The sequence below is a fragment of the Eptatretus burgeri genome, chromosome 3, assembly GCF_056783735.1.
Source record: "Eptatretus burgeri isolate ZD-2024b chromosome 3, Ebu_testis_v1, whole genome shotgun sequence".
In the NCBI taxonomy this organism is placed as follows: domain Eukaryota; kingdom Metazoa; phylum Chordata; class Myxini; order Myxiniformes; family Myxinidae; genus Eptatretus; species Eptatretus burgeri.
This window is the reverse complement of record NC_140963.1, coordinates 133,744,117-133,756,784: the sequence shown is the minus strand read 5'-3', so window position 1 is coordinate 133,756,784 and position 12,668 is coordinate 133,744,117. Positions and strand designations below refer to the sequence as shown.

General features: G+C 44.2%; 1 protein-coding gene and 1 pseudogene across 1 annotated transcript in view; one reads left to right on the top strand and one right to left on the bottom strand.

Annotated features, from left to right (window-relative positions):
* LOC147031012 (uncharacterized) overlaps nucleotides 1-12,258 on the bottom strand; it is a 105,797-nt gene extending 93,539 nt beyond the window's left edge. Inside the window, exons 1-2 of the mRNA XM_085875683.1 lie at nucleotides 11,173-12,258; nucleotides 10,857-11,050 (exon numbers count right to left, since the gene is read on the bottom strand). The gene's annotated coding sequence lies outside the window, so the exon portion shown is untranslated. The remainder of the gene's footprint in view (nucleotides 1-10,856; nucleotides 11,051-11,172) is intronic.
* LOC147031013 (general transcription factor II-I repeat domain-containing protein 2A pseudogene) lies at nucleotides 9,294-10,622 on the top strand (annotated as a pseudogene).
* Nucleotides 12,259-12,668: the final 410 nt, after the last annotated feature.

Sequence of the window (12,668 nt, the reverse complement as noted above, 5' to 3'; positions counted from 1 at the left end):
TGAGACGCTCTCCTAGTCTTGGGGGATTTCAATGCATCAACTGGAACTGATAGGGATGGTTATGAGACATGTGTTGGTCCCCATTGGTCTGGAACTGTGAACCAGAATAGCAATAAGTTCCTTGACTTTGCAAGAAGATATGGACTTACGGTGGCCGGTTCATGGTTTCAGCACCCACAGGTTCATCACTGGACTTGGTATTCCAAAGCTCGTGGTGTGGCAAAGGAGATTGATGATGTGTTCATTAATGGTTGCTGGAGGATGATCCAGAACTGCAGGGTCTACCAGAGTGCTCATTTCCTCAATGCGGACCACATGCCTGTGGTAGCAACTCTGAAGTATCAGCTTAAATCTGGGAAAATGGTACCATCCCAGCCGAGGCTGGATGTCGGCAAGCTCAAGGATGAGAGGGTAGCTGAGGAGCTTGCTCATAGGCTGAGTGGGGATTTGGGGGATCTGGGAGCTTTCGGGAATCCTGAAGAGTTGTGGAGTGCCTTCAAGACCACAATCCTTGATGTTGCTGGTGGATGTCTTGGAACTCACCAGAGGGCAAAGAAGAATTTTGGCTCTCAAGGGACACTGGATCCCATTGTCCAGTCGCAGGGCCGGGCCTAATAGTCTAGAAGCCAAAATCTGTAGCTAGCCTAGAAAATAGGTTCACTGCTGATTTCATGTTAGAATGGTGCAACTGGTGTTTTTGAAGAGTCTAGGCATGACCAAGTCTAGTTCCACTTGTTGCCAAGTCTGCATCTGAATATTATGGCCGCCATGACAGTAATCAAAATGGCCGCCATCAGATTTAGTCTTTTCCTAACTGCAAATTGTACTAGCCAGAAATTTGTCATGATTGTGAAATACTATGTAATCTGACACGAGGAACACTATTTTGTGCTTTATTTTTGTACTGGATCACAACTTTTCACATAATTGACAACTTAAAGACGAAATTGAAAATGCACATACGAGCAACAAATGTGAAAAAGAAAATGTTTAGCACTATTGATGGAGATGGGTTTACAGTCAGTCAAAGGTTATTTCAACAGCTGTCAGATTCTTTCTAACACAAAATTACGTTGCTTTGCAGAAGAGAAAAGTGTTGTGAGAACACCCAAGTACAATTTTCAGAGCTATTGATCGGCTTGTACACTGAACGGGTTCCTACAAAGGGCTTTGCATCCACATGCTTTCGTGCAAGGCAGTCCATTCCGTGTACATTTGCACCGTCGAGTTGAGCATCACCCACGGCATTTGCATGTCGTCAGTTCTACACAGTAAGCAGTAATAGGCTGTGCAGTCATGAGTCGCGGCTGAAATGTCTCGTTGCCATCTTTGACGACCTGTTTCCACCCACAGTTCTCAGGTGCAGGTAGATGTGGTTCAGATTCCAAGGCGCTTGTCATTTCAGGAGGGGCACTGAGAACTTTGGAGCGGCCAGGTTTAATCTGAATGTCCATCACTGGCTCTTGTTCTCCCTTGCGTCTGAGGGCCACGCACTGACTTGCATGAAAAGTGCCAGACCCAGTCAGCGTCTCCTCAATTATGTCAATGTTGTCATTAGAATATCTCAAATATCCTGTGGTAGTTGGGATGTTGAGAAAGTTCCTTGGGATCATGACATTTCCATTATCTCGGAAGCATTGTATAACATCATTGGCAATTGCTGTGTCAATGCGCCTCACTGTATCGTACCCAACTGTGTGTGCAGCTGCATGAAAAAGATTGACAAGCTCTTTTGAGCGTGTAGCCTGGTGAAGAGCAAGGCCAAGGCCCAGGTGTTTGGGGGTCAGTTTTTTGCCTCCTGAAGCCACATGAATAATGTCTTGGCAGATGCTCAGAACTTTGTTCTTGGTATCTGTCTCATCCGCTTCTTCATTGTCCATCTTGTCAGTGCTGTCACCACCACAAAGAAGCTTTACAAGCATGTACAGGGTTTCAGGTACAATTCGCTCTGCATTTTCTGTGTTCAGTCCACCGATAATGCTATGCCCTGGAGAGTGTTTTACGTCACTGTAAATCTTTATGCCCACTCTGAAGATCCAGCTAAGGATTTCGTTCTCATGATGAGGCAGACTGCACTGGGCCAATTCATCTTCTTCAGAACTTTCACCTTCTTCAGATAAATCATTCACGGCGGTTCTCATGGCAAACTTTGTCACAGTTGAGGACGCAACTATGAGGGGTTTTGTGACATCCAATGGCTGCACGAATGTCACCTTGTCACTACCAAAGTGAACCTCCACTTTCTGCTTGAAATTGTAGCTTTTGTAGGCTCCAGCCTCAATTCCAAAATCATTCAATAACAGCATGCTGTAGTGTTCCCAGATGTTTTTCAGGGTAAACACATGTCCCTTCTGCAGCTCTTTCTCAAGCTGGTTCATCACATTTCTGAAACAGATGCTTTCAGGAGACTGGTTTTTCTCTCCACTCTCCTTTTTATACTTTCTGCGAAAAGAAACATAACACTTGAGGTGATATTTACCTTCAGCTGCCATCAAGTCTGAAACACCTGCAAACCTGTGACGCATGGTGGGGTCAAATTGGGCCAAACTAAGCATCCTGGATGATGTGTGATCAAATTCAACATTTGTCAGGACACCAGCTTTTCCAGGAATGTCAGTCTGGCAGAAAGCGCATTTTGACCAATCCATAGCGCTGTGCGCGGATCTTAGTGACTTTGGGACATGGTATTTCTCTGAGGAACCTGATGTTGTGGGTATCTCTTCTGCGTAAGTCACAGATTGTGGCTGAATCCTTGACTTCAGTCTGTCTATTTTTTGTGCGTGAGTAAAGTCACTATAGCAGAATTTGTGCCATTGAATCTTTTCGACGTGCTCCGGTACAGAATATTTTCTGATTCTTGAGAATGAGTCAACATATTTAGCGTCATTATATTTCTCTCTTTCTTTGCAACATTCAGCTACAGTTTTCACACCAACGATTGTAGTCTTTCGAAGTGGCGTTGACTTGCTAGTTTTTACACTGTCCTGGCAAATAAAGCATTTATTCCAGTCTACATGCTCTTCTTCTTCTCGATCCCTTGAACCCCCTGTGAGAAATCTTGCGGCTTTCATTTTTCAGTTAGTCCTGGGTAACAGAAAAACACACAGTTATGTAGTTTAGGTTCATTTTATAGCAAAGTTGTAAAATTCATTGATTGTGGTTTGTATAATCAGACATTCTAATTCGAGCCTGAACATTTCTTTAAAAATAATATAGTGAAAAACAAGTCATATTATTTTTAGAAAATGGATGGAGCAATGTTTTTTTCTATACTCCCATCAGCTCAGGCATGCTCAAAAACATGGAAATCGACCCTAATTTTGTAATTTCATGTCAATTTGCGGCTGAAATATGACGAAAAGTGTATTTAATGGCGACCATTTTGTAAACTGTCATGGCGGCCATACTATCCATATCCAGAGTTGGCAACAAGTTGATTCACGTTTCTGTGTGTCTGGACAGTCAATTTACACCTGTTGCACTATTCTAACACGGAATCAGCAGTGTCGTACACTATTCTGCATTGGGCCTCCTGACTATAATGGCAGAGCTGAGATGTTCATGGAGTTGAGGCGTAAAACTGTATGTGCACTGAGGGTGGACAAGGAGGCCTATGTGAAATCAATCTGTGAGGGGTAGAGCATCACCTGTGGTCAAGTGATTCTCGTCCTGCTTGCAGGAGAATTCATTCCTCCAAGCCCATCCCTCGGTGTACCGCAGTCAGAGCGGAGGGTGGTGGGCTCTTCACAGAATCCAAAGTGAAGGCCCACCAGGCCGGTTACTTTGAGCGGCTGAATCAGGCTGATCGACCTGCTGTTGATTTGGATGTCAGGGGTGTTACTATCCCTATTGCTGACCCTCCAATCAACTGTGATCCACCTTCGTTTGTGGATACACAGGCTGTGGTGAACTGGTTAGAATGGAGTAAAACTCCTTGGATCCGTGGCATCCATGCTGAACTTCTCAATGCTGGTGGAAATGCTGTACTCATGTTGTTCCATGCTCTGCCTGGAACACAGGCATCATCCCAACTGATTGGAAGAGGGGCCTTGTTTTCCCTCTCTGGAAAGGGAACGGTGATCACCAGGACTGCAACAACTTCCGAGGAGTGATGCTGCTCTCAGTGCAGGGCAAGGTCTTTGCTTGAATAATTCTTCATAGTGTTCGCCACCATCTGCGTGATCACCAGCACTCAAAGCAGTCAGGCTTTACACCAAAGAGATCAACGATTGATCCTTGCTCTTCGGGTCCTCACTGAATGCAGTTGAGAGTTTTGGCAGGGGCTGCTTGCAGCCGATGTTGATTTCTGAAAAACGTTTGATTCCGTGAATCGGGATGCCCTCTGCAGTGTTCTTGGTCTTTGTGGAGTGCCACCAAAACTAATCAATCTGATGTCTGAACAATATTCTGGTGTTGAAAGTGCTGTGTGATGTGGTGATACCATATCTGACTTATTTACAGTTGTTACTGGAGTTCTTCTGGGGTATGCACTGCCCCCCACACTTTTCAGCTCTTGTCTGGACTGGATTCTGGGGAGGATGTCAGAGAGATCAAGCTGTGGTACATCATTTGCGAATGTCAAGATCTCGGACCTTGATTTTGCAGATGATGTAGTCATCTTTGCGGAGACTATGGATATCCTTCTGGGAGCCCACGACATGCTTAAAGAGGAGTCAGAGCCTCTGCGATTATGGGTTTCCTGCATCAAAACTAAGGTCCAGGCTTTCAAAGACATCTTGGATGCTGCTATCTTGTCAGTTCCTGCTTGTGGTAAGGATGTTGAGGTCACAGAGAGATTCATTTACCTTGGCAGTGATATTCATGTCTCCATAAGTTGTGAGCCAGTGGTCAATAGACGTCTGGGTCGGGCCTGGGAGTGAGGGATTCAATGGATAATGGTGTGTGGTGCTGTCAGTTCCTGTGCAGGAGGATGAAAGTCCGAGTCTTCAGGTCCTTGGTGCTTCCAGTCTTGCTCTGCACATGTCAGACTTTCACTCTGACCAGAGATCAGAGACTCAATTCCTTTGTTACCAGGTCTCTTCGGAGAATCCTTGGTTATCGCTGGTCAGACTTTTTGTCCAATGAGCAGTTGCTGAGAGGGACTCAAATGAGATTTGTTACCTGCATAGTCCGTGAGCGTCAGCTGCGGCTGTATGGACATGTGGCTCGTTTTCCTGATGCTGATCCTGCTCACCAGATTCTCTCAGCGAGGAAGCCTCGTGAGTGGAGGCCAATGGGATGAACATATGCCTCGTAGTTGCAGCTTGTTGATCAGCATCCCAAGGAGATGGGGATGAGCCAGGAATTTGCCTGGGGGATGGCCAGACGGAGGCCCTTGGAGTACCAGCGGAATGTGGATGCAGCGATGCGCTGCTCTGGCACATTCTTCCATGCTTAACCTGACCTGAGGACTTGAAGAATAAAGGGGGAGGGGTTGACGGAGTTGGATTGGGGGGACAGAGGGCAGAGAGTTGGGATTGAGGGGTTTGAAGATTTGAAGAAACGGGGAAGGTTGCACAGAGTTTGTTTGAGGTGGGAGGGGGGTCGAAGGAAATGAGATTGTGTGTGGGTGTTGGGGGGTGTGGGATTGGGGTCATGAAGTCACATTTTACATAATGCAGAATTTCCATGGATCCATGATAGTCCCATCATGTCTTTTGGGTTCTTAGGGTCATTTGTTACTTCTGGGTCCTTTGGGTATTTTAGGTCTTCAGAGTCCTCGGGGTTTTTTTTACTATTTTGGTTCCTGTGTCGGCAAACAAAACATGATGTTATGTGCAATTCGCAAAAACATACTGACTGCTTATAATTCAAAACACCCTACGAGGTCTTTTGGGTTTTGTGGATCTTTGGGGTATTTTTCGTCTTTTGAATCTTCTGGGTCTTTGGGGCATTTTGGGCTCTTTGGGGTATATAAGCGTCTTTTAGGTCTTTGGGGCATTTTGGCCTTTATTTAAGGTAATTTGGGGTCTTTTGGGTCCTCGGGAGGGGGGGTGGTATTATGGGTACTCTGAGCACTTTTGGTTGAGTATTTCAGGTTACAATTGTGGGTGACATCAGGGCAGCTGTCCAACAAATGGGTTGAGAGTGGATATATATATATAAATATATATATATATATATATATATATATATATATATATATATATATATATATATATATACACTTGCTCCATTATGTATGGATTATAACATGAATTTCCCTTGAGGGATGAGACTCGTTCTGCGACTATCACCTTGTGTACCCACTATCATGGAATTAGAACTCTCCGAGGAGGTAATGTGGACAATTCATTAAATAAATTTGTTATAAAATAAAGGCACATTTTAATTGTAATTAAAATAAAACCATATTCTATGGAGCTGTCTTCCCTTACCCTCCCCTCATGCTTACCTCCTCCCAAACCCTCCCCCCCCCCCACATGTCTCTGGGCAATGTTTGTGCCTTAATTTAATTACAACTAAAATGTAATAAGCTCTAAAATCTGTTAACGAGAGCCAAATTTCAAAATTTAAACTGTGGAATTGAGCTTGGCGGCATCAGTTCCAACTGCTTAAAAAGTGTTTATTTGTGACAAATACAAGTGTCTCCAGACGTCTTTGTGCCTTATGTCGTATGACTGGGCACATCTTACACGCCATTTCAGCCAAGAAACGACTTAAAAACCAAAGATGATACAAACACAGCACTTATTTCAATCTTCTCAGGAAACACACATCTCTCCAACGAATGCAGGCAAACAGTCCAAACAGAGCTCATGTTCTCTGTTTGTGGGCCAACAATCCAACGAACGCTTGACGAATCGATAATTCCTTTAAATTTTCAGATTTCACTCCCGTTTTTGACACTTATTTCGTCCACGAGGTCCGATTGTCAAATCCGAAATAATATTTTGATTAAATACAGTATTTTAATTAGTCCGTGAGAGTTGATCGTGTTTCCAAGGCAAGGCATGTTTGAATTGGCCAAATCAAAATGGTGGCTCAGACCCTGCCACGTGAAGTTGGGCTGACCAAGGATAAGCCTTTTTCGTGAGGTCCGTTAGATTGCTATTAACATAATATTGTGCACTTCCGGATATAAGCACCAAACTTGGCAGGTGGTGAGATATGATCATAAAAAATAAATCGAGAAGGGGAGCCAATCGAAAAATTGCCATATTCCAAGATCGCCGCAAACTCACTTTCGAACCATCATAACTCGCACAAATGAATGAAAATCATATTTCTGATTTGGTAAAACCCCTCTAAATCGAGCTCGAGGATTCCGAATACGACACTGAAACTGACCTCACATGACCCCTTGGCTACCATTTTCCAAGATGTCCGCCAAACTCGCCACATCAGGACGTGAGGCGACATTCAAAATCCGACTGAACGATATAATGGAGAAATTATAGTAACATTATAGAACATGTCTTTCCGCGTAAATAGGCACCAAAAATGTGAAAATCGGTTTATAAATGGGCAAGTTACAGTAATTTGTGTACTGTATCCACAAGAAGTAATTTAAATGAAATGCTATTGTGTTGACTAAATTCCGATGAAATCCTTCCACAGTTCAAATTTTCCATAACCACACTGCCCCCATGGGTACAAGCGGTTTACCAATAATCCACTAATGGCCTTTTAAAATCAGTAAAATTTATGAGTCTGGATTACATCATCACTCGGGAAATCACTTATTTATTTTCCTATTTTTTTCGGTTTTTCTTTGTATTCTCTTATTACCATAAAAAAAATAACATGGAATGAACTAATTTTGCATTCAACACACAAACCGAATATTTTTGGTTCACTCTGAATTTACTCAGTTTCAGTAAATCCTTGCATATAAAACAGGTTCCTTTGTGATATGTCGGACACCTTTTCCGGAAAATCGGCACAAAATATTTTTTATGGAAATTCCAAATAGAAAATGTGTCCAAAAACTTGGTCAAACACATTTTCAAGCCCAGACACAAAATTATGAGCCCAAAACAGTAGACTTCAATTGAATGAGACTACTGTCATTGAATGAGACAAAAAGTCAAAAATCATACCTCCAAACTGGTCCAAATATTCAGATTTTCAATACGATTTGAAAATTTACCGGAGATAAGCCTAATGTACAATATTCACTGTACATTTGGAGCAGGGGTGGGGAACCTCCGGCCTCCGGGCCATTTACGGCTCGCGAGACCGTTTGATCCGGCCTGCGAGGCAATTCATAATATGGAATTGGCAAAGCATAGAAGCGAACGTAGAATTCTTCTTACATTCGCTTCTGACTTTACCTATAACTTGTTCACAACTGCATACGCAATTTTCGGTTACTTCGGCCTGGATTTGGGATCAGCGATCAAATAACGTAAATCACGATGAAAAATATTTTTTCATGATGCGGGAGATATCTTTATTAAAATGAGTGGAGGAAATATACACCATGTCTGATATTATTTGGGTCTTTCATGTCTCCGACGATGCCTTTATCTCCCAGCATGCATCATTCCCCATGACAAAAACCGGAAACAAAAAAAACCAGAAGCAAAAAAAAAAAATGGAAGCAAAAGGGTCATAGCCAATGACACGGATTCCAAATTGCCATGGTATTGTGTTGTTGTTGTTTCCTATTCTCTCATGTGCACGTGTTAAGTATGAAGCTCACTTCGTTCGCTAAAAATAAACAAAAGCAACCTCAGAAATACAACACAAAAAACTCCAGACAGCGATTATTTTTTCCTAAAAAGATAAATTAAACGGACAGCTAAAAACGGACAGCTGTCATCTGTCTGTTTCACGTTCAGGGTCAGTGAATGCAGCACGTGCGTAACGTAATGTGTGATCGCGTAATCTCATGTCATCATTTCATTCAGTATATGCAAACATGGTGACTAACAAGGAAAGAAAGGTAGTCGCAGAATGTCGCACTTTCCAAGAGAAATGGGCAAACGATAATTTCTTTGTGGAAGTAAAAGGCAAGCCTGTATGCCAATTTTGTCGGGAAGCGCTCTCGGTGCTGAAAAAGTCCAACCTCGAGCGTCATTACAGCTCGAAACATGCTAAACTGGACGAGTTGAAAGGACAAATGCGCTTGGATAAAGCTAACACTCTTCGGCGGAGTTTTGGTGCTCAACAAGCAGTCTTCATAAGACCACAATCTGACCGAGACAACACTACGCATGCTAGTTTTGTGGTGAGTGAGCTAATCGCTAAGAAGCTGATGCCGCATTCAGAAGAAGAATTGGTGAAGGAGTGCCTTGTTCCAAAGTGTCAGTTTGTCTCGAAGAACTGTCTCAGATCGGATTACTGAAATGGCACAAGATATTGAGAAAACACTGAAGGACACCGCAAGAGATTTCCAGTTTTTCTCTCTGGCCTGCAATGAGACAAAGGACATAACAAACACCGCCCAACTAGCCATTTTTGTGCGGCGGATTACAGCTGAGTTTGATACGAGCGAGGAGTTGCTGTCTTTGCAAGCCATGCATGGCACCACCAAAGGTGAGGATTTGTTTGAGCACGTTGTTTTGGCTATGAACAAATTCGAGCTGCAGTTTGACAAGTTAAGTGGCCTGGCCACAGATGGAGCCCCAGCCATGTTTGGCACGCAAAAGGGATTGATTGCATTGGTCAAAAAAGAAATGAGTTGTCTCAGTCTCGATCCAAGTGAGTTAGTTGTATGCCACTGTATCATACACCAAGAGAATCTGTGTGCACAGTTCCTGAAGCTCAAAAATGTGATGACAACTGTCGTTTCCACCATAAACATCATCAAAAGCAGAGGGCTGAACAGCTGCCAGTTCAAGGAGCTACTGAGTGAACTAGAGTCAGAGTATGGAGATCTGGTTTCCCACTGTGAGGTGCGGTGGCTGAGTCACGGAAATATGCTCACACGGTTTTACTCACTGAGAGAAGAAGTGAAACAGTTCATGGAGATGAAGGGGAAACCTGTCATGGAACTCAGTGATAGCAAGTGGCTGTGTGATTTGGGCTTCATGGTAGACATTACCAAGTACCTGTCAGAGCTGAACGTCAAGCTCCAAGGTCCCAACCAGCTTCTCAGCTCTCTGCAATCAAATGTGAAATCATTTGAAGCTAAACTAAAGCTGTGGCAAGTGCAACTGGAAAGGGGAAACACTGTCCACTTTCCCACTCTGCAAGAACAAAAGTCTGCTGTGACATCTGAATATGCTGCTGAGTGTGCAAAACTCCTCCAGGCATTTGGAGAGAGGTTTCAGGACATGAAAAGTAAACAAAGGGAACTGAACAGATTTGCCACGCCGTTTAATGTGGAACAAGCTGATGTGCCTGAAAACCTACAACACGAAATCATTGAGCTGCAAAGCAATGACGAGCTCAAAGCTAGGTACAACAACCTCCCTTTGTTCGAGTTCTACAAACTGTAGGTACGTGCTGAGGATTTTCCCATTCGGAGGAGACATGCACTGAAGTTTGCATCACTGTTTGGGACGACCTACAGCTGTGAGCAGTTCTTTTCAAAACTGACTCTTGCAAAGACTCGGTTCCGCTCAAAACTGACTGGCCCAAACCTGCAAAACCAGCTGCGAGTAGCATCATCATCACTACCACCTGACACCAAATGCCTCACCAAAGAGAAACAGTTCCAGCCATCGCATTAGGTAAGTCCGATATATGTGTTCAATAATTTTGCATGGCCCTCGAAGGATGTTCGAAAAATCGAAATGGCCCTTGACTGGAAAAAGGTTCCCCACCCCTAATTTCGAGGCTCTGGGATCTATGACAAGAACGGAATTGGAGAAACCGACTCACTCACTACTTTGTACAAGGACATTTGGCGCACAGTGGCGTGCACTTCACCAAGGCTTTCACGCATTTGCAGTGTCGACACTCACTTCTACACGTGCACCGGATCAGTTCACGGCAAGCCTTGGATACAGTTTGCTTTGTTATCCAGAGGGGTTGCCACGAATCTCCAGCCTTTGTCCAACCATAATCGTTTGGCCACATCAGGTCGCCTGGGATCATCACATGTGACCCAGATACTGGCTTGTAATACAACTCGTTTAACATGCTGGTACAAGGCGTCCTGTAAAAAAGACAATTCTGTTAAATAACAGTGAACAAAGGATTATAGAAGCAGTGGTGTGGAGGGATGCAGAATGAAGATTTTACTTGGATGCTACCCGGCAAGAAATGTCGACATCATACCTGTGTTGGTGGAAATCTGTTCAGGTTCCTGAAGTTCCCTGAACAGAAGAGGTGCATCCTTGATTCATTTACTCCATTCACGTCTCCCCGTTCATTGGCCTTCACGTACATTGCCACCACGAACTTCTCGATGGCCTGGAATTTTGGCGAGTCCGAAGACGGAACGATGAATGGACACGCTGCAATCCTGGCGAATGCGTCTGCAGCTTCAGGAGTATCCAACCATGCCCTCCATGCCGTGAGCTTGCCTTTGTTGACGAAGGCTGAGGTCATGTCAGAACCAGTTATCGCATGAAAGAACCGCAAACCTCGGGCTCGGTCATCACTAATGTTATTGTCGATAGTATTGATGTGCAAATGCTTGAATGCACTGTGCTTGAAGCCGAAGCCTATCCAAAGGTCGACATCTCGAAACTTCTCCTGGATCGAATGGAAGATTCCAATGATAATCACAACAACGTCACTGTCCACTGTGCAGATTTGAATGACACGAGCCCCACTTTCCAAAGCATCGAACAGATGGACCATCATTCTCGTGTCGGCCTCCTCATGCGAGCAGGACGACATCCTTTTGTCAGTGCCCACAGAAAGCACTTCCGACAAAAAGCCGACATAAATAAGAAAGAACAGGTCCCAACAGATGATTTTCACAGCCTGAGCGAGGATCAATGCGTCATCGGTGAAGTTCTGGACTTTCACTGCATCCTGTAACAATACCTTCATACATTGGTCGAATATCAACAATACATTCTTGCCATCAGACTGTTCAGTGCAGTCAGGAAAGTGTTCCAGGATCCGTTCCTGAAGTCTGGTTCGGTGGACGTACGTTTAAATACTTTGGTTGCTCAGCCGAGTAGTATACAGGCTATGTAATTCTGACAACTTGAATATTTCAGTCCCGGACGCTGATGAGGTATATATGTGATCTATTAGCTCGACGAACGCTCCACTTTCACCCATGCACTGGTCAATGTCCACGGTAGGAGGTTTCTTCCTTAGATTTGACCGGTACCGGTTGTTGAGGTTAACCAGGCAGGCAGTGTGGTACTTCCCGTCCATTGCTATTAAATCCCCTCCTCCGGACAGTCCGCTGAGCAAACGATCATCTGCGAACTCAGCGGAGATCATTCTCACTCTCCTGTCCGCCTCCATCGTACTGAAATTACTCAGTGTTCCAAGTTCCACCGTTCAAGCAGAAAAAGCAAACATCTGTTGCAATGCCCTGGAGTTTAGGCCTGCTTGGTTCTGGATCATCAGTTGCACACCATGTCGCTGGTCTCTTGTGCAGCCTGTTTCGTTCCCTGTCCAGCTTGGTGTTGTTGAACTTGAGGTAGCACGTTTTGTGCCACGATGTTCCATTATTGACGAAAGCAGACAGATCATTGAGGTCGAATCTAACGTTGCAGGGCAAGCATTGCAGTTTCCTGAACTCGCCAACATTTTGGAGGAAATTCACGTTGGTTTTCTTTGCAGCGTCTCGACTTTGTCTGTCCTTT